The sequence below is a fragment of the Henckelia pumila genome, chromosome 3 (assembly GCF_033568475.1).
Source record: "Henckelia pumila isolate YLH828 chromosome 3, ASM3356847v2, whole genome shotgun sequence".
In the NCBI taxonomy this organism is placed as follows: Eukaryota; Viridiplantae; Streptophyta; class Magnoliopsida; order Lamiales; family Gesneriaceae; genus Henckelia; species Henckelia pumila.
Window position 1 is genome coordinate 17,759,981 of NC_133122.1, and position 23,277 is coordinate 17,783,257.

The following is a 23,277-nucleotide window of genomic DNA, read 5'->3' on the forward strand; positions in this document are numbered from 1 at the left end:
TAATTATATAACTAGCGATCGGAGCACACGCATTGCATATGTGATGCGTCACGTGTGCGAAATTATTAAACTTTAATATATATATTTTTTAATACGATATGATGTTATTATAAAAATAGTGTATGATATATACTCATATTAAATATATTAATCGATGGACTACACGAATGTTTTTAGCACAATAATTGTATTGATATCAATATCACCAGCAATAGCTACCATTATCTAAAAAAATAATCGAAAACATAAAATCTAATTGAAAACTGTTTTTATCCCCTATTTTTCACATATATATAAAAACTTGAATTTTTTTAAATGTATGCCATTATAAACATGAAACATAATTATTCAATCAACTGTCAGACTTGTCTTCTTACTTGCGACGCTCGTGAAACTGCAAGAATAACCATTATGAACTGAAATTTTTTTCTATTACATTAAAGTAATATTCAAGCATCATATGTTATTTATTCAAGTAATAATTATTCAAATATGCTAGTGGAGAGAAACAGTAAGCATTTAATTCTTTTGTTTGTTCTACGGATGCAAATTCACAAATCTGCTATAGTATAATCTTGTATCGGCTTGCTTAACTTACTGGTGTCCATAAATTGAATACTGATGTCTCTATTTATATTTTAATTCCAGCTTCAAGTTTTTCTAATTACCAAGAGTTACAATTAGTGTTCAAATTGAATACTGGAGGTATTAGTTCAAATTAGAGATCAAATTCAAACTTCATTTGTTCGATATATGAAATATTTCAAATATCACAAAAAGAAATACTATATTGGTTAGTAGCTTTTTTTAATACATTTTTTTTTAAAAAAAAACTATATTGGTTAAAAGCATCAATTAACCTAGCATTCATGAAGTTAAGGTTACTTTAATCAGTTTTACCAAAACAGTATTACTATACTGTGAAGTTGTTCAACCAATATAGTATTTTATTACCATTTGAAGTGAGGTAATGATTAGTCTCAAAAAATTCAGATGCACCAATTTTATTTGATTATACATAACAGTAACTAAGCTCCAATTAAAGAAAAAACTCATAGATCATCAATAGAATTGATTACTAAAAAAAGTGAGAAGTAATTACATCAGATTCACAATTGATACCTGAGCAAGTTTGGTCATGTCAGTCTCGTTTGCGGCAGTGGAAAATGTGGGCTAGTGGCTAAAGTCTTGAAGCGAAAGGGATAAGGGCCAGAAAGTGCTCCGATTCTATGGAAGTTCTCTCTGGCAATTCGTTGAGCATGAAGTGTTGTTCATCTAAGGAAACAGTTGGTTGATGTGTAGAAACCGTTGTATAAAACTATCTGAAATCAGAAAGCAAAGAGGTAAGAACAGAAACTGAACTCAAAATTCCTGAGATCAAACAGCAAACATATAGCTATGGAAGTTCTCTCTGGCAATTCGTCGAGCAGGAAGTGTTGTTCATCCAAGGAAACATTTGGTTGATGTGCAGAGACCGTTGCATAAAACTAACTGAAATCAGAAAGCAAAGAGGTAAGAAAAATGGAAACTGAAGCACATGAAAGCATACTGCAATCATACTTTCCACTCACGTCTTTTTTCTGAAACTTACACAAATTCACGCATTCTACGGAACTGCCAAAATCTGAGAACAAAAAATAATAAAAATAAATTCTCGATCAAACATGCCAAACAATAACTTATTGCAAATAAACAAAGTCTGACAAAATCAATATATTCACAACAAATCAAATTATTAAAATAATATTTTTCACACGGCCAAACTTCAAAAAACACCATTAAAAATCCTCATCAAACAGCAGCAACTTATCTAATACCAATAAATTCCAAATAATGAAAAAAAACCCACCCCAAACCACGAAATTCAACAAAAAACATTCCATCAAAACATTACAAAAGAAAAATCATGAAGTGTTGTTCATCTAAGGAAACAGTTGGTTGATGTGTAGAAACCGTTGTATAAAACTATCTGAAATCAGAAAGCAAAGAGGTAAGAACAGAAACTGAACTCAAAATTCCTGAGATCAAACAGCAAACATATAGCTATGGAAGTTCTCTTTGGCAATTCGTCGAGCAGGAAGTGTTGTTCATCCAAGGAAACATTTGGTTGATGTGCAGAGACCGTTGCATAAAACTAACTGAGATCAGAAAGCAAAGAGGTAAGAAAAATGGAAACTGAAGCACATGAAAGCATACTGCAATCATACTTTCCACTCACGTCTTTTTTCTGAAACTTACACAAATTCACGCATTCTACGGAACTGCCAAAATCTGAGAACAAAAAATAATAAAAATAAATTCTCGATCAAACATGCCAAACAATAACTTATTGCAAATAAACAAAGTCTGACAAAATCAATATATTCACAACAAATCAAATTATTAAAATAATATTTTTCACACGGCCAAACTTCAAAAAACACCATTAAAAATCCTCATCAAACAGCAGCAACTTATCTAATACCAATAAATTCCAAATAATGAAAAAAAACCCACCCCAAACCACGAAATTCAACAAAAAACATTCCATCAAAACATTACAAAAGAAAAATCATAAGGGCAAAGCAAAAATGCACTTGCCATTGAAGAAGCAGAAGCCATCACCATCCCAAAGAATCGGTTGCTCACCTATTCATCAACAACACACATACTAAAACAAAATGGTTGATGTGCAGAAAACGTTGTATAAAACTAACTGAAATAAAAAAGCAAAGAGGTAAAAAAAATTGAAACTGAACCCAAAATTAGTGAGATCAAACAGCAAATATATAGCTATGGAAGTTCTCTCTGGCAATTTGTCGAGCAGGAAGCGTTGTTCATCCAAGGAAACATTTGGTTGATGTGTAGAAACCATTGTATAAAACTAACTAAAATCAGAAAGAAAAGAGGTAAGGAAAATAGAAACTGAACCCGAAATTCGTGAGATCAAACAGCAAACATATAGAAAACAGTACTATTGTGTCTTCTTTTCTTGTACAAGATGCACCATGATTCATGTTGTGGGGATATTTTTTATCAGGAAGAAAAATAAATGAACGATGGAGGTGATTTTTTTTCGAAACGGCAGAATCGTTCTGTTTCAAAAAATCTAATTTGGTTTCAAAGAATCTGATTCTTCGAGCTTTTGGTTTGAGAGAGACGATGGTTTTGACGTGAGAGGTGGTGAAAAAGAGCGTGGGTTGAATTGAGAAGGAAACGTGTGTAGGGGTATTTTTGGGAGGATTAATCCGTGCAGGTTCATGAATATATTACAATATTATTTCATGGGGATGTGGGAAAGTTTATAGTTTTGACCATATATATATATATATGTATATTAAGTATATATATGTGTAATTTTGGTTCCCTATTGTTTTTTTATGGCATGTGGGAATCTTTAACCGTTATTTTTTGATGCGTATTAGGTAAGCATTGTGTGACAGACTAGTCCAAAAAGGTGTTGGTAGAGAGAATCGAACTTTTGACCTCTAGCCAAGAGCATACTCCACGAACTTGGACACTCACTTGGGCCCGGGGCCGCTATTGTTTATTTCCCTTTTGTTTGCTCCGCTAATATATATGTTACAATTTTGGTTAGTTACTCTTTATCAGGATTTGTGGAGTGTAATGTTGATGCAGTCGTATTTACACATAGATCATACGTGGGTTTTGGCTGCGTTCTTCGTGATTGTGAGACATTCTTTTAACTGCTACACATGGTCGTATTCCAGGTTACTATTCTCTAGCTATTGTCAAAGCTTTAAGTGTTCGAGAAGCTCTTAGTTGGTTGAAGGATTTACATATTAATGATGTTATAGTGGAATCTGATGTCAAAGGCATAATCGATGTACTCCAAAAATCCAATTCAGATCCGTCTATCTTGGGTTGATTATGGATGATTGTAAACTCTTATCATCAGAGTTCATTAATTATACTTTTGATTTTATTCATTGTTCAGCGAATCAAATAACTCATATTTTAGCTAGAGCAACTGATAATTATATGTCTGATCAACAGGAGTGGACTATGCCTCATTCCTCTTTGATTTTTGTTTCGATTTGGGCTAATGAATTAAGTTCTTGTTCAAAAAAAAAAACATACGAATAAATGCCAAAATATAATAATCCATAAAAATATAATAATCCATAAATTATTAAATATTGTCGCGGTCAAATATGTTTTTTTTTTTTTTTTGAAATTTGGTCAAATATATTTTTAAAATACCTTTACGTGTGTCTTTATTTGAATACACTCAAATACATTTGGAAATGATTTTTTTTTAGATACATTTGGAAATGATTATTATAAAAAAAAAATTGACTAAAGCTATTTAAAGAAAAAGAGAGAGGAAGAAAGTGGAAAGTTTTTCAGGGTATAACCGAATGGGGACAAATCACGTGCGTGAGAGACAAGCAAAGACCGAAAGACGATAACGATTGCACTATAAAGAACCTAAACAATTTTTTATGTTAGACCATAATCAGATTCAGTATGGTAGGCAAGTAGGCAACACCCGTCCTCTAGCGTCTAAACATCACGATGATGTTTTTTAAGCATAAATTTATGAAACAATATTGTTCATCTCCATATTATTCTAGCACCTTTTTTTTTGTCGGATCGAAATTTTTCGATCCAAAATTCATGGTATATTCAAATTTAGCGGTGGGTTGATACGGTATACCGTACCGAAAATCGGATACCATATACCGTACCGAAAAAATCGATATGGAATTTTTTCATACCAATACCGTACCGTATACTGAATATACCGAATTTTCGGTATACCGAACTTTCGGTATGACGAAAATCTATACCGTGTACCGATACCGAATTCAAAAAAAATTCGATATACCGAAAAATTGTCGGTATACCGAAAAAAATTCGGTATACCGGCAAAAAAGTCGGTATACCGAAAATTTTCATATATATATTTAAAAAAAAATTTATTTTTCGGTATTTCGGTATATACCGGTACACCGAAAAAAATTTATCATACCGATACCGATACCTAATTTCAGTAATTTTTTCGGTACGATTTTCCAATATTTCGGTATTTCGGTATTTTTCCCCACCCCTACTTAAATCCGCTTAAATTATTTAATGGGTTTAAAGTTTTAAACGATAGAAAAATTATAATATTATTATGTTGTGAACGAAATTTTCAAGCGTGGAACTAATTGTGGGGTTAGTCTAATTGTGGAAGAGCTGAAATGGTCGATCACTTTTTGATATGTCATTTTCTTGGAATTTAATAATAATAATGGAACAAAATGATATGGACCACTATATTTCCTCAAAATTGCCCTCTTCCATGAATCTAATAAATTTGTTAGAAAATGTTTTAAAAAAATTTAGAAAAGAAAATAATTGAACGTAAAAAAAAAAAAAACAAAACAAAACAAAATAATTGATGTAAAATTTTCACAATATAATAAGACTAACACTGATCTAGGAAAAAATGGACTCAACTAATTTTTATTTAATTTTTCATGTGACTTCAATAAAAATATTTATGTGATCAATCCTAAAGATTTATATTTAGATATTTTTATTTATAACAAAGAATTAGAAACCCAAAAAAATATGAGTATTTCATTCAATTGCACTTCTAGATGAATAAAATCCTTTTTTTTCAGCGAATGGTACGATTTACATTCGAGATAAAATTTAAAACCCCAAATACCATTTTTCATGTTCGAAAACTCAGGAAAATTGGGTAGGCTTGGTGTACAACCTTGATAAGTGCATTTTGTGTGCATTATTTTATGTTATTTTTAGGTTTATTTGGCATGCATTCATTTGGTTTCATGTGTGTTTTTATATGTTTTATTTATAATTAATCTCATGCACGTGCATTTCACTCTCCGGGTTGATTTTTGTAGAAATTTGTGAAGAAATCATGATTTTTGGAGCAAGAGAAGAGCCGCAAGAGTGAATTATAGAGCAACAATGGTCAAAAATTCATTTTTGATGCTAGAAATATCGAAATCCGATCTTCACCGTTCAAAATTAAATTCAAGATGTTTTGAAGCTGATGAACAAATTTTGGCTCGATCCGACGGCTAGAACTTGAGATATGAGTTTTTCAAGAAAAATGCGCGCTGGTAGGGATGTATGCACGGACCCATGAACGGATGTGGCACGAGGTCCGGACAGGTCGCGAGAAAAAAATAATTTGAGGCAGAGAGCACCCGGAGGTGGGCACGGACCCATGTCCAGGGTCCGTGCATGTCGCAGAATCAGAAAAAATAAAATTTTCAAAAATTAAAATTCTTATTTTGCAGGCTTTATTTCGTGGGCTTTTCAATCCATATAAATTAAAGATAAAAGAGCATATTGAGGAGGTTCGAAGACGCACGCATAGATCGAGGCTGCTAGGGCGGAGATTGAAGATTTGAAGAACGCTCCATTCTAGTTTCTTCTTTTTATTTTTGAATTATATTGTGTTCAATTATTGAGTAATTTTTCTTCAAAGTGTGGGGGTGTTTGGCCAAAGTAGAAGTACCTAAGCCAAAACAAATAAAAATTGGGCCTAAAACGGTTGACTGCATATTTATTGGTTATGCATATAATAGTAGTGCATATCGATTCTTAGTGCATAATTCAACAATTCCTGATGTAAATGAAGGCACAATCATGGAATCAAGGAATGCTGTATTCTTTGAAAATATATTTCCTTGTAAAGAAAGGAAAGAAACAAGTTCGAACAAGCGAACTTATGAAAATACAATTGAAACTCCATAAACCAAAGAAGAACCAAGACGCAACAAGCGTGCACGAGTTGAAAAGTCGTTTGGTCCTGATTTTCTAACATACATGTTAGATAATGAACCAAGAACTCTTCAAGAGGCTTTATCAAATCCTGAGGCTCCTTTTTGGAAGGAAACCATACAAAATGAAATAGATTTCATCATGCATAATCATACGTGGGAGTTGGTTGATCTCCCTCCGAAATGTAAACCTTTGAGATTCAAGTGGATTATTAAAAGGAAATACAAAGAAAATGGATCTATATATAAATATAAATCTCGACTAGTGGTTCAAGGTTTTAGACAAAAGGAGAGATATGATTTCTTCGATACCAACTCTTCGGTTTCTCGAATAACATCCATTCGTGTTCTCATAGCTATTGCAGCATTGCATGATCTTGAGATACATCAAATGGATGTTAAATCAACGTTTTTGAATGGAGAGTTGGAAGAAGAAATATATATAAAACAACCAGAAGGGTTTATTGTACCCGAAAAAGAAGAAAAGATGTGTAAACTTGTCAAGTCATTGTATGGACTTAAACAAGCACCTAAACAGTGGCATCACAAGTTTGACACTGCAATGTTGTCAAATGGTTTCACAATAAATGAATGTGATAAATGTGTATACATTAAAGGTACTACAAATGCATATGTAATTGTTTGCCTTTATGTAGATGACATGTTAATCATGGGAAGCAACCATGAATTGATTGTGAAAACCAAGAAAATGTTGAGACAACATTTTGACATAAAGGATTTGGGATTGGGTGATATTATTCTAGGGATTAAAGTCTCTAGAATTTCTGCTGGAATTATTTTATCACAAACCCATTATGTAGAAAAGGTTCTTGAATGATTTAATGCCACAAATCGTCCTCCGGCTAGAACACCTATGGAATTGGGTACACATTTAGCCAGAAATAGAGGAGAACCTGTTTCACAAGTGGAATATGCAAGGGTGATAGGAAGTTTAATGTATTTAACTAATTGTATCCGTCCTGATCTTGCATATACCGTAAATAAGCTTAGTCGATTCACAAGTAATCCAAGTGAGGATCATTGGAAAGCGCTAATAAGAGTACTTGGATATTTGAAATACACTTCGAGTTATGGAATAATGTATACAAAATATCTTGCTGTCCTAGAAGGATATTGTGATAAAAATTGGATTTCTGACACGACAGACTCCAAGTCTACGAGTGGATATGTGTTCACAATCGGTGGAGGAGCGGTGTCATGGAGATCCTCTAAACAAACGTGTATAACTTTGTCGACAATGGAATCCGAGTTCATTGCTCTAGATAAAGCTGGAGAAGAAGCCGAGTGGCTTTGAAACTTTCTAGAAGATATTCCATGTTGGAATAAACCGGTGTCTGCCATTACGATTCATTGTGACAGTCAGTAAGCAATAGGAAGAACACAAAGTAGTATGTACAATGGTAAATCTCAACATATTCATCGGAGACACAATACCATAAGACAATTGATCTCGAATGGAGTTATTTCGGTTGACTATGTGAAGTCAAAGAAAAACCTTGCGGATCCGCTTACAAAAAGTATAAATAGAGATCAAATGTACAAACTAATTTGAGGAATGTGTTTAAAATCCACAAATTAAAATATTTATAGCGGTAACCCAACCTTGAGAATTGGAGATCCCAAAATCTTGGTTCAATGGGACAACTAAGTTATAAATATTAGTTTGAGTGCTTGGAATTGTTACTTGCTCATTCCTGAAATATCCAGGTATAAATGACCTGCAAAATGTGGTGAGGTTAAGTTTTTTTTTAATGATTCCTATACCTATGAGGTAGAGTAACGCAGGATACTCTTGATAGGAGATCATCTATATAAGTGCAAAGTATTGGCCGCTTTGATTGCAACACTTATGAATCTAAGATACGGTCCAGTGCCGAAATGGACACAACGTGAGAACAAAATATGTTAGAGTATTGTTATGTAAATACTATTGACTTGGTTTACATAAACGGTTGACTAGTTCAGGACATCGCGTCACTATGCAACTAGTAAATCCGATAGTATTTTACTAAGGTAGGTTCAAGGCCACAAGCTACATATCCTGATGTACCAATAACTCAAAATGAATTTCTAGTGAGAATGCTAATATACGTGCAATTCATTCATGTGGAGGATTGTTGGAAAAAAATGTTGAATGAATTGTTGGAATAAAATGACATGTAAATGGGCTTGAATTACTTGTCCAAAAGGCTTGTATACTTGTCCAAAAAACTTGTCCAAATTGATGCAAAAATTTGAATTTGGTGAAATAAATTGGAGGGAAAGTTGTCCCACATTGAAACATGTTCAATGTATTGTTCACCTTATATAATCCAACTTTGGATTATGGGATTGGGCCCTTAGGGCACCGGATGTTTTGTAAAGGGGCAAGACGATAATCGATGCAACAAACAAACACGCGCGCAGCCGGCCGGTTCGGCTCGGTGAGGTCTTATGATCAATTATTATTTTTGGATAAAATTTGGTTAAAGAGAAAAAAAAAATATTTATTATTTTTTTTAGTGCGCCCGATCGGTGGAAATTTACCGACCGAGCGCAGCCCTTACCTTGCGAGACAGTGGGCTTCAGAAAATTTGGGCCCTATCAACCGAGCGCACCCTTATTTTTCCGAGGCAGTAAGTGTGGCCAAAGTAGGGCGCTCGATCGGTTAAAAATTACCGACCGAGCGCGCCTTTTACAGTCCAAAAAGTTGCATCTGTTTCTGGTCTTTTTCTGTCATGGGTTGCATCATTAGGCCATAAGACGTATTGTTTGAAGTCTTAGGCTATATATATGATCAGTTATAACGTATAATCTGATAGAAAAACATCTGATAATATATACATCAGATTTCTGCAAAATCTCTCCCTCACTTTCTCAAAAGAAAAGTTGAAACTTATTTTCGTTCGCTGAAGTTCGTGATATTTGTAGTGCTGCTATATCACGATCGTTAGTCGTTGTATTTTAGGAACGATTGCCGCCAACGTTGAGCACTGTTAACGGGCAATTTCGTTTTGCGGATAGAGAGATTCTCTCGCCTCGACTTTGTTCATCATTTTTGCTGTTGTTGTTGCTGTTGACATTCAAGTTCTTCCGAATTTGGGATACATCCTAATAACAAAAAAATGGGTTTTAATCAAAACTTTGGTGATCAGGATGAAGGCAGAAAGAGAGCATGTTGAAAATGGTGAAGCTTCGCTTGGACAGAAAAACATCGTATCAATTCATTTCAATAACTTTTTCGTGAAGTTGCCATTTTTAATTTGAATCTCATAAAAATTAAGTATTAATCACATCTTTCAATTCAATAATGATGTAAATTTTGACATTACTAGGAAAATTATATTTTTAGGGCTTGTTTGGTACAAATGATTAGCATGAATTGAGGTTGGTTTGACCGGTTTAACTAATGTTTGGTTGGATTTTTAATTATCTTACACAATCCATTCTCGGGAGGATAAACTCATATTAATGGAAGAAAAGTAAACCCACCTCCATCTCATGGTTTAACAATCGCTTTCTTAGTCATAATTTATTTCCAATTCTACCCTTCCCCATCATCCAAAAAAAAGTCCATTTTATTTTTCCCCCATCTAAACGATGAAGAAAGCAGCACACGGTAGAGTTTTTAACTTGCAAAAACATCTTCAACTTGATAGACAAATCAACATTTCATTTTTTCAGTAAATCAACATAGGAATCTTGTTTACGAATTTTATTTATGTGATGGTATTTGGTTTCTGGTTTTGGTTGAGAAAATGATTTCGATCTTCACAAAATAAAACAATATTAAAACAAAAAAAATTCGAACAAAGATTCACAAAACTCCAATTGCTCGAGAACAGAGAAAGACGATCTTCCAGGTTTGAAGCAGAATCCACTCTCTCGCCTGAGAAAGAAATTGATTAAAAAACATTCCAGATCTGCTGATTTTTTGTGGTGCCTATTGAAGGTTTTTGGGAGTTGCTCATATTTATTTCAATGAAGAAGGAGCAGTTGGACGTAGGGGTGTTATTGTAGCAACCCTACCCGGATCCACTACCTAATCAGAGTGATTAGCGCAAGCAACAATAATTAAAGCGTTTAAATAGTGAATAATTCCAAAGTACAACAAATCCAATTGGCAGAATACAACCGACGATAGAAACAATGTATAATTCTTTATACAACCAAATCGAAATTAGGGTATCAGAATCCCTAACAAACTACCTCTGCACGGTAGAAACCTCAACCCTGCTGGGAACCCCCGGGACCATCCAGCCTCAGACCTGACCCGCCACAAGGTATCCCAAAACACGAAACATAAAGGGCGTGAGCGACTACGCTCAATACGGAAGCAATGATATAAATACAAATATGAGCATGCACATGACTTTAAAAATCAGGGTTAAATCACTTTACTCATGGCGCCTGGAATACACAGTACCGAGCAAGAGAGCGACTCCGCGTGGTACTCGTATATTTCCAAGACACAAATCCTCAGGAAGAATTGCCTCGACTGATGGAAACTGTCATGACTCACATCATACTCGATGCAGTCTCCGTAAAAAAACATATGCATGTGCTAAAAACAGTAAAACATATCCAATACAACACATACATCATGCATCACACACATATGTATAAATATCATGCCGGCTATCTCGGTCAGTACTTACGTACCTTTAACACTGCAGGTCAACTCCTAGCACACCCGTCTAGGTCCAAAGCCTACAAGTCTGCTCTACTGCGTCTACACATGCAAAAGTCCATGCATCACTATAAACGCTCTAAAAGCCTTAACTAAGCTATTTCATACTCCTAAATTTTTTTAGGAAGTCAAATTATACCTTCGTCCGTCGTCAGCCCGCTGGTGTAGAATCGCCTCAAAACTTAGGCACACCTCCGCTACGACGCCGGGATTGCTAGGCAACTTCCGGATTCCCAATAGGATGCTTAGAACTCCGTAGATCTAAGTAAGAAGGTTCGAAAACCAGAGGAAAGGAGGGGAAATCGGTGCACAGAATGAGGGATCGGACCCCTTATTTATAGACGGCGATCGGAACGTCTGATCTCTCATCGGAACGTCCGATCGCGAATGGAGCGTCCGATCGTGACATCAGAACGTCCGATGTCACCTCACGTGCATAAGCAGTGACGTCATCTTGTTGACGTCGGTGATGACGCCAGCCCTAGCCAGAACGGAACGTCCGATCCTCCAACGGAACGTTCGATCCCGATCGGAGCTTCCGATATGTGCTTCGGAGCTTCCGATCCACTTCGGATAATTTTAGGCAAAATTTAATAATTAATTTCCTTAATTACCTTGATTAATTGGGGGTCACTACATTCTCCCCCACTTAAGAAATTTCGTCCTCGAAATTACATTTTAAGGAAAACATAGAACGCAAAATCAATGCTCTTATTACAACTGAACAATATACATTCGATACAACAGAGTACAAAATCTTAAAACAACTCGGGGTGCTGGGCTAACATCCGACTCTCCAACTCCCAAGTAGCTTCCTCTGTACCTTTGCGTTGCCACTGTACCATAACCAATGGTATTCTCTTGTTACGAAGTACCTTGTCCTTCCTGTCAAGAATCCGCAGGGGTTTTTCCACATACGATAGATCCCGATCTACCTTTACCTCGGTCGGATGCAAAATATGCGACTCGTCCATGCAAGGCTAGACGATAAGCCACGTCTCCAACTTTCTCGTGAATCTCGAAAGGACCAATAAATCTTGGTGACAACTTACCCTTGAGACCAAACCTCATCACCTTCCGGAAAGGTGATACACGCAAGAATACATACTCTCCTTCTTCAAAATGAAGTGGCCTGCGGTGAGTGTTCGCGTAGCTAGCCTGTCGATCCTGGGATGCCTTAATCCTGCGTCGGATCAATTCTACTGCATCAGTCATCTGCTGAATCATTTGAGGACCCTCCACCTGCCGCTCACCAACCTCGTCCCAAAACAAAGGTGTACGACAACAACGTCCATAAAGAGCCTCAAATGGTGTCATGTCAATGCTGCTATGATAGCTATTGTTATAAGCGAACTCCACCAATGGCAAATGATCGTGCCATGCTGGGCCAAAATCCATTACGGTAGCTCAAAGCATGTCCTCGAGAGTACGGATAGTCCTCTCCGATTGTCCATCAGTCTCTGGATGATACGCTGTGCTCAAACTCAAAGTGGTACCAAGAGCACGCTGAAAACTCCCCCAAAATCTTGAGGTGAAACGAGGATCTCTGTCTCTCACAATACTCAGTGGAATACCATGCAAATGGACAATCTCTTGCACATACAGCCGTGCCATCCTGTCGAAGGTGAAATCCCGGTTATATGGTAAGAAATGCACGGATTTCGACAATCGGTCAACAACAACCCAAATCGCGTCGCAATTCCTGGAAGACATAGGCAAGTGGGTGACAAAGTCCATCGTCACATGCTCCCACTTCCACTCAGGAATATCGAGATTGTGAAGTAGACCTCCGGGTAGATGATACTCTGTCTTGACCTGCTGACACACAAGGCATCGGGACACGAACTGATAAACGCTGCGCTTCATTCCTTTCCACCAAAATAGAGTACGTAGATCCTTGTACATCTTCATGCTGCCAGGATGTACTGAGAACCTACTATGATGAGCTTGCGATAAGATCTTGTCTCTAAGTGTGGAATCATCAGGCACAACCACACGGCCAGAAAGACACAACAAACCATCCGCCTGAAAATGGAAACCAGCTGAATTCTCACCCTCAGTGAATCGGGCTAATCTATGCATCTTGGGATCAACACCCTGTGCCTCACGAATACGTCTATACAAGGCTGGCTCGGCAAGCACAGACGCAACACGAACTCCCTGTTGTTCCTTCTTTTGACGGAAAGTGAAACCCAAGGAACAACACTCTTCGACCATTCGTGACACTGCACTGGTACGAAGGGAATTCAAATAAATCTTGCGACTAAGCGCATCAGCAACCGGATTAGAAGATCCTGGATGGTAATTGATTTCGCAATCATAGTCCTTCAGCAAGTCCATCCAACGGCGCTGTCGCATGTTCAACTCTGCCTGAGTGAATAGGTACTTCAAACTCTTATGATCAATAAAAATCTGGAATCGTTCACCGTACAAATAATGACACCATATCTTCAGAGCAAAGACAATGACTGCAAGCTCTAGATCATGTACGGGATAATTCCCCTCGTGAGTCTTTAGTTGCCTGGAGGCATAGGCAATCACATGCCCATTTTGAGTCAACACACACCCCAAACCCTGAAGAGAAGCATCGGTGTGGACTACAAAACCACCAGATCCAGTCGGCAAGGATAGCACTGGAGTAGTCGTCAATCTACGTCTCAACTCACGAAAACTATCTTCGCACGCGGAAGACCACTCAAAAGAAACATCCTTTCACGTCAACTGTGTCAAAGGCCTGACTATCTGAGAGAAATTCTCCACGAATCGACGGTAGTATCCGGCCAAACCCAAGAAACTACGAATCTCAGATGCTGTCGTTGGGCGCGACCAATTAAGAATAGCCTCTGTCTTGATAGGATCCACTGATACTCCATCTCTAGAAATGACATGACCAAGGAACACAACTCGGTCAATCCAGAAGTCACACTTGCTGAGCTTAGCATACAACTGATGCTCTCGCAAGGTCTGTAAAACAGTACGAAGATGAAAGGCATGCTCATCCATGCTACGAGAATACACAAGGATGCCATCGATGAACACTACAACGAACTTATCCAAGAGCTCTCGGAAAACCCTGTTCATCAAATCCATGAAAACAGCTGGAGCATTCGTCAGACCAAATGACATCACTAAGAACTCATAGTGCCCATATCGAGTACGAAATGCTGTCTTCGAAACATCCTCGTCTCTAACTCGCAACTGATGATACCCAGAACGCAAGTCGATCTTGGAATAGATAGAAGTACCCTGCAATTGATCAAACAGATCATCAATCCGCGGGAGAGGATACTTGTTCTTTACTGTCACTTTGTTCAACTGACGATAGTCAATGCACAAACGCATCGAACCATCCTTCTTCTTGACGAATAGAACCGGGGCTCCCCAAGGTGAAACACTGGGTCGAATGTAGCCCTTATCAAGAAGATCCTGCAACTGCTGCTGCAACTCTCGCATCTCAGATGGAGCTAATCGGTATGGTGCTCGGGAAATCGGCGCTGTCCCTGGTAACAAGTCAATGCCAAACTCGATCTCTCGCACAGGTGGTAACCATGGAATCTCTTCGGGAAACACATCCGGGAACTCACTGACTACTGGTATCTCCTCCATGTCCGGACCCTCTAAGGATGCATCAATCGCATAGATCAGGTAGCCTTCCCCGCCAGACTCTAAAGCACATCGGGCTTTTAGAGCAGAAACCACTGACATCGGGGGTCACGCTCCCTCACCATAGAAATACCAAGCATCCTCAACCTCGGGGCGAAACTGGACAAATCTCTGGTAGTAATCCACTACCGCTCGATACGAAGTCAGAAGATCAATCCCGATGATACCATCAAAGTCATCCATCGCTAAAACCATCAGGTTAGCGCTCAACAGATGTCCCTCAAATCCCAAAATACAACCCAAAACAAGACGCTTACCTAAGATTTCCTGACCCATCGGAGTCGAAACCGCTAAAAAGACGTCTAAGGAAACAAAAGGTAATCTATGCCTCTTAACAAACCGAGCTGATATGAATGAATGCGAAGCACTGGTATCGATCAAAAGATAAGCAAGAAAACCGCACAAACTAAAAGTACCTGCAATCATGTTCTCACTGTCTGCCTGAGCCTGCTCCTGGTTCAGCGCAAACACCTGCCCCTGAGCACGCGGGCGTGATGGCTGTCCTCTCGAAGAAGACTGAGAATGATGTCGCTGCGATGGCTGCGACTGCTGACGCTGCTGCGGCGAAGGCTGCTGCTGATATCGCGGTGGCTGATATATAGTGGTCTGAGAACCACCAACACTCCCCGAACCACTCACTGTACCGGCCAAAGTGGGACAATCTCTCTTCATGTGACCCTCCTGGCCGCACTGAAAACAAACACCAGTGATATGAGGACACGGTCCTGGGTGATGCTTCCGTTTGCACTGACGACAACATCGTGAATCACCAAAACGATGAACACTGCCAGATCCAGAAGAAGAAGAAGAAGTACCACCCTGTCTCTTAAAATACTGGGCCCTTGGACCCAAAGAGCTAGATGGTCTGGATGCAGAAGATCCGAAAGTCCTGTTCCTTTGCAGACTGTCCTCTACCTGGTGACAATTGTTCACCAAATTCTCGAAGTTCCTCTCTCTGCCCACGACAACCAACTGATGAATGTCAGGGTTAAGGCCCTGAAGAAATAGATCGTGCATCGTCTCTGAGCTACTCGCAATATGGGGACTGAAAGAAAGAAGCTCAAAGAATTTCTGCTGGTACTCATCAATGGTCATAGTACCCTGTCGCAAACTCAGCAACTCGCTCGCCTTTGTCTGGCGCAAAGCTGGAGGAAAGTAATGCTTCTCAAAGGAAGACTTAAACTCAGCCCAAGTAGCGGTACCCCTGGCGGCAATAAACGGAGTAGAAGTAGCTCTCCACCACCTCTTCGCATTTTCCTCTAGAACAAAAGCTAAAGTCTCCATCTTCTGGGCTTCAGTATACTGATACTCCCGAAAACAACTCTCCATACGCTCCAACCAGTCCTCAGCAACTGCAGGAGCCTCGCCACCCACCAATGGCTTAGGAGCCATCTGGAGAAAACGGTTCATACTAAAACGCCTATGATCCTCATGATGATGTCTATGGTGATGTCTCCTTGGTGGATCACCCCAACGACCACCGCTAGCCTGACTTTCGTAATCATCATCTGCCATCTGTCAATAACAACAGACAACTCTTAAAATCCGCTTTACTAATTCCCAGTTGCAATGCGCTCTGATACCAATGAATGTAGCGACCCTACCCGGATCCACTACCTAATCAGAGTGATTAGCGCAAGCAACAATAATTAAAGCGTTTAAATAGCGGATAATTCCAAAGTACAACAAATCCAATCGGCAGAATACAACCGACGATAGAAACAGTGTATAATTATTTATACAACCAAATCGAAATTAGGGTATCAGAATCTCTAACAAACTACCTCTGCACGGTAGCAACCTCAACCCTGCTGGGAACCACCGGGACCGTCCAGCCTCAGACCTGACCCGCCACAAGGTATCCCAAAACACGAAACATAAAGGGCATGAACGACTACGCTCAATACGGAAGCAATGATATAAATACAAATATGAGCATGCACATGACTTTAAAAATCAGGGTTAAATCACTTTACTCATGGCGCCTGGAATACACAGTACCGGACAAGAGAGCGACTCCGCGTGGTACTCGTATATTTCCAAGACACGAATCCTCAGGAAGAATTGCCTCGACTGATGGAAACTGTCATGACTCACATCATACCCGATGTAGTCTCCGTAAAAAAACATATGCATGTGCTAAAAACAGTAAAACATAGCCAATACAGCACATACATCATGCATCACACACATATGTATAAATATCATGCCGGCTATCTCGGTCAGTACTTACGTACCTTTAACACTGTAGGTCAACTCCTAGCACACCCGTCTAGGTCCAAAGCCTACAAGTCTGCTCTACTGTGTCTACACATGCAAAAGTCCATGCATCACTATAAACACTCTAAAAGCCTTAACTAAGCTATTTCATACTCCTAAATATTTTTAGGAAGCCAAATTATACCTTCGTCCGTCGTCAGCCCGCTGGTGTAGAATCGCCTCAAAACTTAGGCACACCTCCGCTACGACGCCGAGATCGCTAGGCAACTTCCGGATTCCCAATAGGATGCCTAGAACTCCGTAGATCTAAGTAAGAAGGTTCGAAAACCAGAGGAAAGGAGGGAAAATCGGTGCACAGAATGAGGGCTTGGACCCTTTATTTATAGACGGCGATCGGAACGTCCGATCCCTCATCGGAACGTCCGATCGCGAACGAAGCGTCCGATCGTGACATCAGAACGTCCGATGTCACCTCATGTGCGTAAGTAGTGATGTAAGGCCCGAGATTAATTAGAGATTAATCCGAATTTATTTAATTTTAATCCGAGTATATTTAATTTGGGAATATTTAGAGTTTTGATTTAAATTCTAATATTCTTAAATTATTTAGGATTGAAATTGAATTAAAATAAGGGCCGAGGACTAAATTGCAATTATTGAAGAATTGAGGGACTAAAGTGCAATTTTATTGAAAGTTATCAAATTTTATTATCTTACTCAGCTTATGCAACGTGTAAGCATGATTTTGTTCAGAAAACTTTCGAAACCAAGAGCAGAGTTTCGTTCTTCCTCTTTTCTTTGAAAGTTTGATTTTCGATTTGCCATAACTTTTGAACCGGTTGTCCGATTTCGATTCCGTAAAGTGTTCTGGAATCCTTACGACGAGGGCTTCAATCTCGTGTAAGTTTTATGTTATGTTTTATGGATTTCGAAATTGATATGTGGCAAAGATCAGATTCTGAAATTTTGGAATTGTGTTTGGTGTTCTATCGTTTGAATATGCAACACCGGAATTGATGAGCTTATGTTATTGTGTCCAAATATGATCTCCAGCTTATGATTGTAGATTATAGCTATTTCAATGAAGATTTGAATGAGTTATATCAGCTGGTTTGTGAAATATATCTATAAGTTTGAATGATATTGAAAAGAGAAATGATTTCGAAGTCGGGATTACGTCGGTTACCGATTTGGAATCGCTACGTCGTTTAATCGAGTTTTGGAACTGTTTTGATTCTGAGTTGAAGTTGTTATTGAGATGTTATCAATGTTATAGTATTTTTATTGTTCAGTTTCAGTCAAGTTTGGAAGGCCAAAAACACGAGACGCCGACTTTGAACGAACGAAGAAAGAGTTGAGGTTTGAAATACGATTGATTGATGAATTCTTGATGGTTTTGACTCGTTTCTGAAATGATAGATTGGTATGAAGTTTGATATATGTATTTTGATTATATCTCACAGATTTGAAGAGTTCAGAACCGAGATAAACGAAGGTATAATGACGACATCGCGAAGTAGGGACTTTGAAACTCAAGAACGATTATCTTTGAGTTGGCCCGCAAAAATCACATACTTGTTTATGTTTTGATTTGTTTGTGGTGTTGTTGATCCATCTCAGGTAGTAGATCTTTATATTTGAGTTGATATGATGCTATATCAAATTGATTTTAAGCCAAGGTTGCAGTTAACCTTATTTGCGAGTCGTTTACGAATTCGTTAGATGGATATCCATGTCAAGATCAGTTATGAATCTTGATGGCTTCGAATTTATGTGAATCAATTCGTCTTTAAAGCGTTGAGTACTCTATTTGTTGAGTTGAGTTTTAAATAGAGTCGTTATGATTTATTTAACGCTTTCGATATGTTGGTTATACTGAGATTTGTATCTCACCGGAGTTTATCCGGCTGTTGTCTTGTTTTGTATGTGTGCATGACAACAGAGAGGGCAGGAGCTGATCATCGATGTCATTGACAGCTGGAAGAGAGTCTAGCACGTGAGGACTCGGGTTGTAGATGATGTTTTGAATGTTAGAAGCAAGGAACTTTAGAACTTGTTGGTTTTGGAATACATGTATAAAACTTGAGATAGTTTGTGTCGTTATCGTTATCGTTTCTTTAGCGACTTGGTTGATGTAATAAATGAAAGAGTGGGTGCCCAGTGAGCCAACTTGTGGCTAAGGGTTTTGATGACTCTTTGTATAAACAATCTTTTGTTTAATATAATTTACACTTTTATTAATGGCAATGACTTTATCTTTCTTCATATTGTTATATTGTGATATACTATTGTTGTTTTGATAAAGACCTTGAATATACTATAGTGTATGTAAGATGTGGTAGAACATGGGGATGTCTATCATGAAACACATCTTATAGTCACTGTATATTCTAAACTGTTCCTAGTCGATTGAGCCGTCCGATAATAAGGATAAGGATCGCTCGAGTGTGAGACTAGCATTTGCGATGCAGAGTACCACGTTTCATTGGTAGGGAACATAGAGATGTTCGAAGCATGCAAATGGATATTCATATGATGAATGATCGAACTACCCTATCCGGACTTTCCAAGTGGTTATCACTTATCGAGTGGATATAGTCCGCGGTTTTGGTTGTACACCATTAGTCCTTACTACTTGAGACATCATTGAGACTTTATATGCTAGTACTGTGCTTTGACTCGTTTACCGACTCTATTGGGGTCATCAGGTGTCGGGATTGGGTACAGTTACAACACATGTAGGAGTCGATGCTTTGTTGTCAAGGATTCACCACATACTTGTGAGTGTGGATATCCTATGCGATCTGAGGAGATATTAGTGTGACGAATCTCTGGCCAGAGTACATGATGTGATTTAAGAAATGGTTTCTTAGTAGCACATGCGATGTCACTATTTGATCTTCAAGATGCATTGCATAGTTATCGAATCTCGAGCGACTCTCGATATACCAATGGTTGTTGATTCGATCGGGATATATGGATGAAGGGACCGTACTGTACGCTAACCAAAATCTACTGGTTCTTGTAGGCACTATCAGTTATACCTAGGGAATCATGGGGCGATGTTGCTAGGCGCTCATACCATGATTCGATGGGCAAGTCGGAAATTGTTGTTCCGAGTCACAAGGAGTTGTGAGCCCACGGCTAGCTGTATCCCTGAACCATTGAGGGTCACACAGTGTAATGGATTTTTAATCCCCGTTGAGATAGTTAAATTTAAAGAGTTAAATTTAATGAACGAAGAAGTTGGACTTCTTATTTAAGAGTAGAGGAGTGAGATTTCCTAAAATGACATAGTGATGGGTATTTTTGGAAATCACTGAATTCGGATTCAGAAAAATTTATCTTGACTTTAAAAGGTGCAGAAATGGTTTCTGTGCACATTGGTAAAATCGGTTTATCAATCGGAGTCACGATGAATTTTATATTAATTTCTGAATATGCGGGCTTTGCTTGTCGGGCCTGAACTTATGACTAATGGGCCCTAAGCTGTTAGTGGCCTACATTATAAATAAGTTATTGCAGTACAGAAATTACACATAACAAGACACAAAATTTTCGAAAACCCTAAGCTATTTTTCTTAAAGTGGCCGACCCCTCTCCCCTCTGCTCGAGAAAATCCAGCCTGTGATTTTGAATTACAGTCTGGTTTAACGGATCAAATTCGTTAATCTCTTCGTAGAAAACTTCTGATAGATTTTCTAGTGCAATATATCAGAGGGATTAAATCTCTATTCGTGGACCTGATAGAAGAACTGTTCGTCCATCGGTTCCAGGGAGATACAACAAGAGCAGAGAAATCTGTTGGTGTCCAGAATCTCGATTCGAGATTAAAGGTAAAAATTATATAATCGTTATTTGAATTTTTACACACACAATTTAATCGTAAAGATGTGATACCCAATATGGAATCGTTCTATATAATAAAAATTTTAAACTTCCGCTGCACCGGGTATCAATCTTGTTTGATCTGAACGCCGCGTTCTACAACAGTGGTATCAGAGCCAGGTTGCTCAGATCAAGCGATTAAATAAATCGATTGTACAAAAAAAATTTTTTTAAGCCTCGGTTTTTGAAACAAAATAAATATTTTAAAATAAAAATATTTTTTTCGGGCAAAAACCCGGGCAGCGATTGGATCGCTGCCCGGGAGGGGCAGCGATGGTCGCTGCCCCGGGCAGCGCACGGCGCTGCCCTGCGCAGCGCTGGGCGCTGCACAGGGCGGCGCACGGCGCTGCCCAGGGCAGCGATCGTCGCTGCCCTAAGGGCAGCCGGGCTGCCCGGCCCGGGAACGTCCCGGGCGGCCCGCGGGAAAAATTATTTTTAATTTTAAATTAAATTTTAATATGTTAAAATTCTATTTTTGGTCCTATCGAAAATTGTTTTGATTGGTCCACGAGGCATCGGATCGAATTGTTCGAGTCCGAAAATTTTAAAATTGATTTTTGGATAAATTTGAATTTTTTGAAAATTTAAATATTTTATCCGTTAAATTGAATTTTGAAATTAATTATTTTTGGTACAATTGATGATAAGATATGATCTTATGGATATATTGAGTAAAATATGATTTTATGTATAAAATTGGATTTTATAGATAAAATATGATTTTATTTGATAAAAAGATAAAATATGATTTTGTATGTAAAATAAGATTTTATGTATGAAATATGATTTTATCCTTTTAAATTTAAATTGCCATTGCATGTTATCCAATAAATTAATTTTGAATTAAATGTTATTGGATAAGGATGATCGATTGCCATGACCAATTTTGTAGGTGTATGTTAGGAATTTACATTTGTTTTATTGTTGTTGGTTTTATTAATGGGCCTGATTTATGACCCAATATGAATGTCATATGTAATAAAAGTGGGCTTGGTTTATGGCCCGTTCCCACCCCTTAAAAATGTATCCCTACTTGTCATTGTTATTTATTGTAAATACATTAGATTTAGTGGGAGATCAAGATTTGAAGATGGAGGTGGGCCCAGCAGACAATAAAGACAGAAGAAATGTAAATTGGAAGCAAATGTAATAGGATTGCATTGCATACTGCATATTACCTAGGATTGGACTAAGACTCGTGATTGGCAACCACGGGTCAATTAGAAATGGAATCGATCATCCTATATAATATGTGATATTATGGTTGTATGCATGTTTTATACTAAATTGTGTGAATCCGAAAAGCATACAAAATTTTAAAAATGATGAGACAAATTTTTATAATTAAAAATCCCTCATTTTAAATATGATTTAAAATTGATATCAAGATAAATAAAGGAAATTTAAATTTATTTAAATGTTCCTACCTTCCATCAACGATCAATGTATGAGATGCTACCCGCGGATACGGTCCGGCTCATATTATTGGGGGGGCCCGTTCGTCGGAAAGCTGTACATTGGATCGACACATGTTGTAAGTTGGCTGGAACTCCCATGGGATCGGCTCATATTATTGGGGGATCCACATGTCGACCGTCCATCACAACTTAATATTGATGGGTCATCTTGACATGTCACAATAATCGGCGTCATATTATTGGGCCCTTATTGGACATGAGGTAAAAACGTGGAGGTTGCTTTGGAAGCAATTGGGCTCTACCTTTTGAAAATTATGGTTGGCTGATATTATTCGGGACTATAAGTTTGTCAATTGGACTCCATGTTCTCACTAAGGAAAACAGTTTCCCGTTTTCACTAGAGGGTAGTGAAATCGTTAAAATAGTGGGAGTGAGATTCATAAAATAAATTTCGCCTATTTTATGTCTTAGTAAATTGCTTAAACAATCACTGATATTTGTCTGTTTCTTTTCAGTATTTCATACAATGAATTCGCGTAATCCACTTTTCTCGATCCTCGAACAAAATAAGTTGACTGGCGCAAACTATACGGAATGGTTCCGTAAGTTGAAGATTGTCTTGACTTCGGAGAAGATGCTCTACGTGTTA

General features: G+C 38.1%; 1 long non-coding RNA gene across 1 annotated transcript; it reads right to left on the reverse strand.

Moving 5' to 3' along the window:
• Positions 1–218: 218 nt before the first annotated feature.
• LOC140887589 (uncharacterized) lies at positions 219–3,157 on the reverse strand. Its single transcript, XR_012151950.1, has 8 exons — positions 2,955–3,157; positions 2,739–2,867; positions 2,581–2,628; positions 2,239–2,271; positions 2,010–2,138; positions 1,592–1,624; positions 1,123–1,491; positions 219–394 (listed from the first exon to the last, which is right to left on the reverse strand). It is a non-coding gene; the product is annotated as an uncharacterized lncRNA (long non-coding RNA).
• Positions 3,158–23,277: the final 20,120 nt, after the last annotated feature.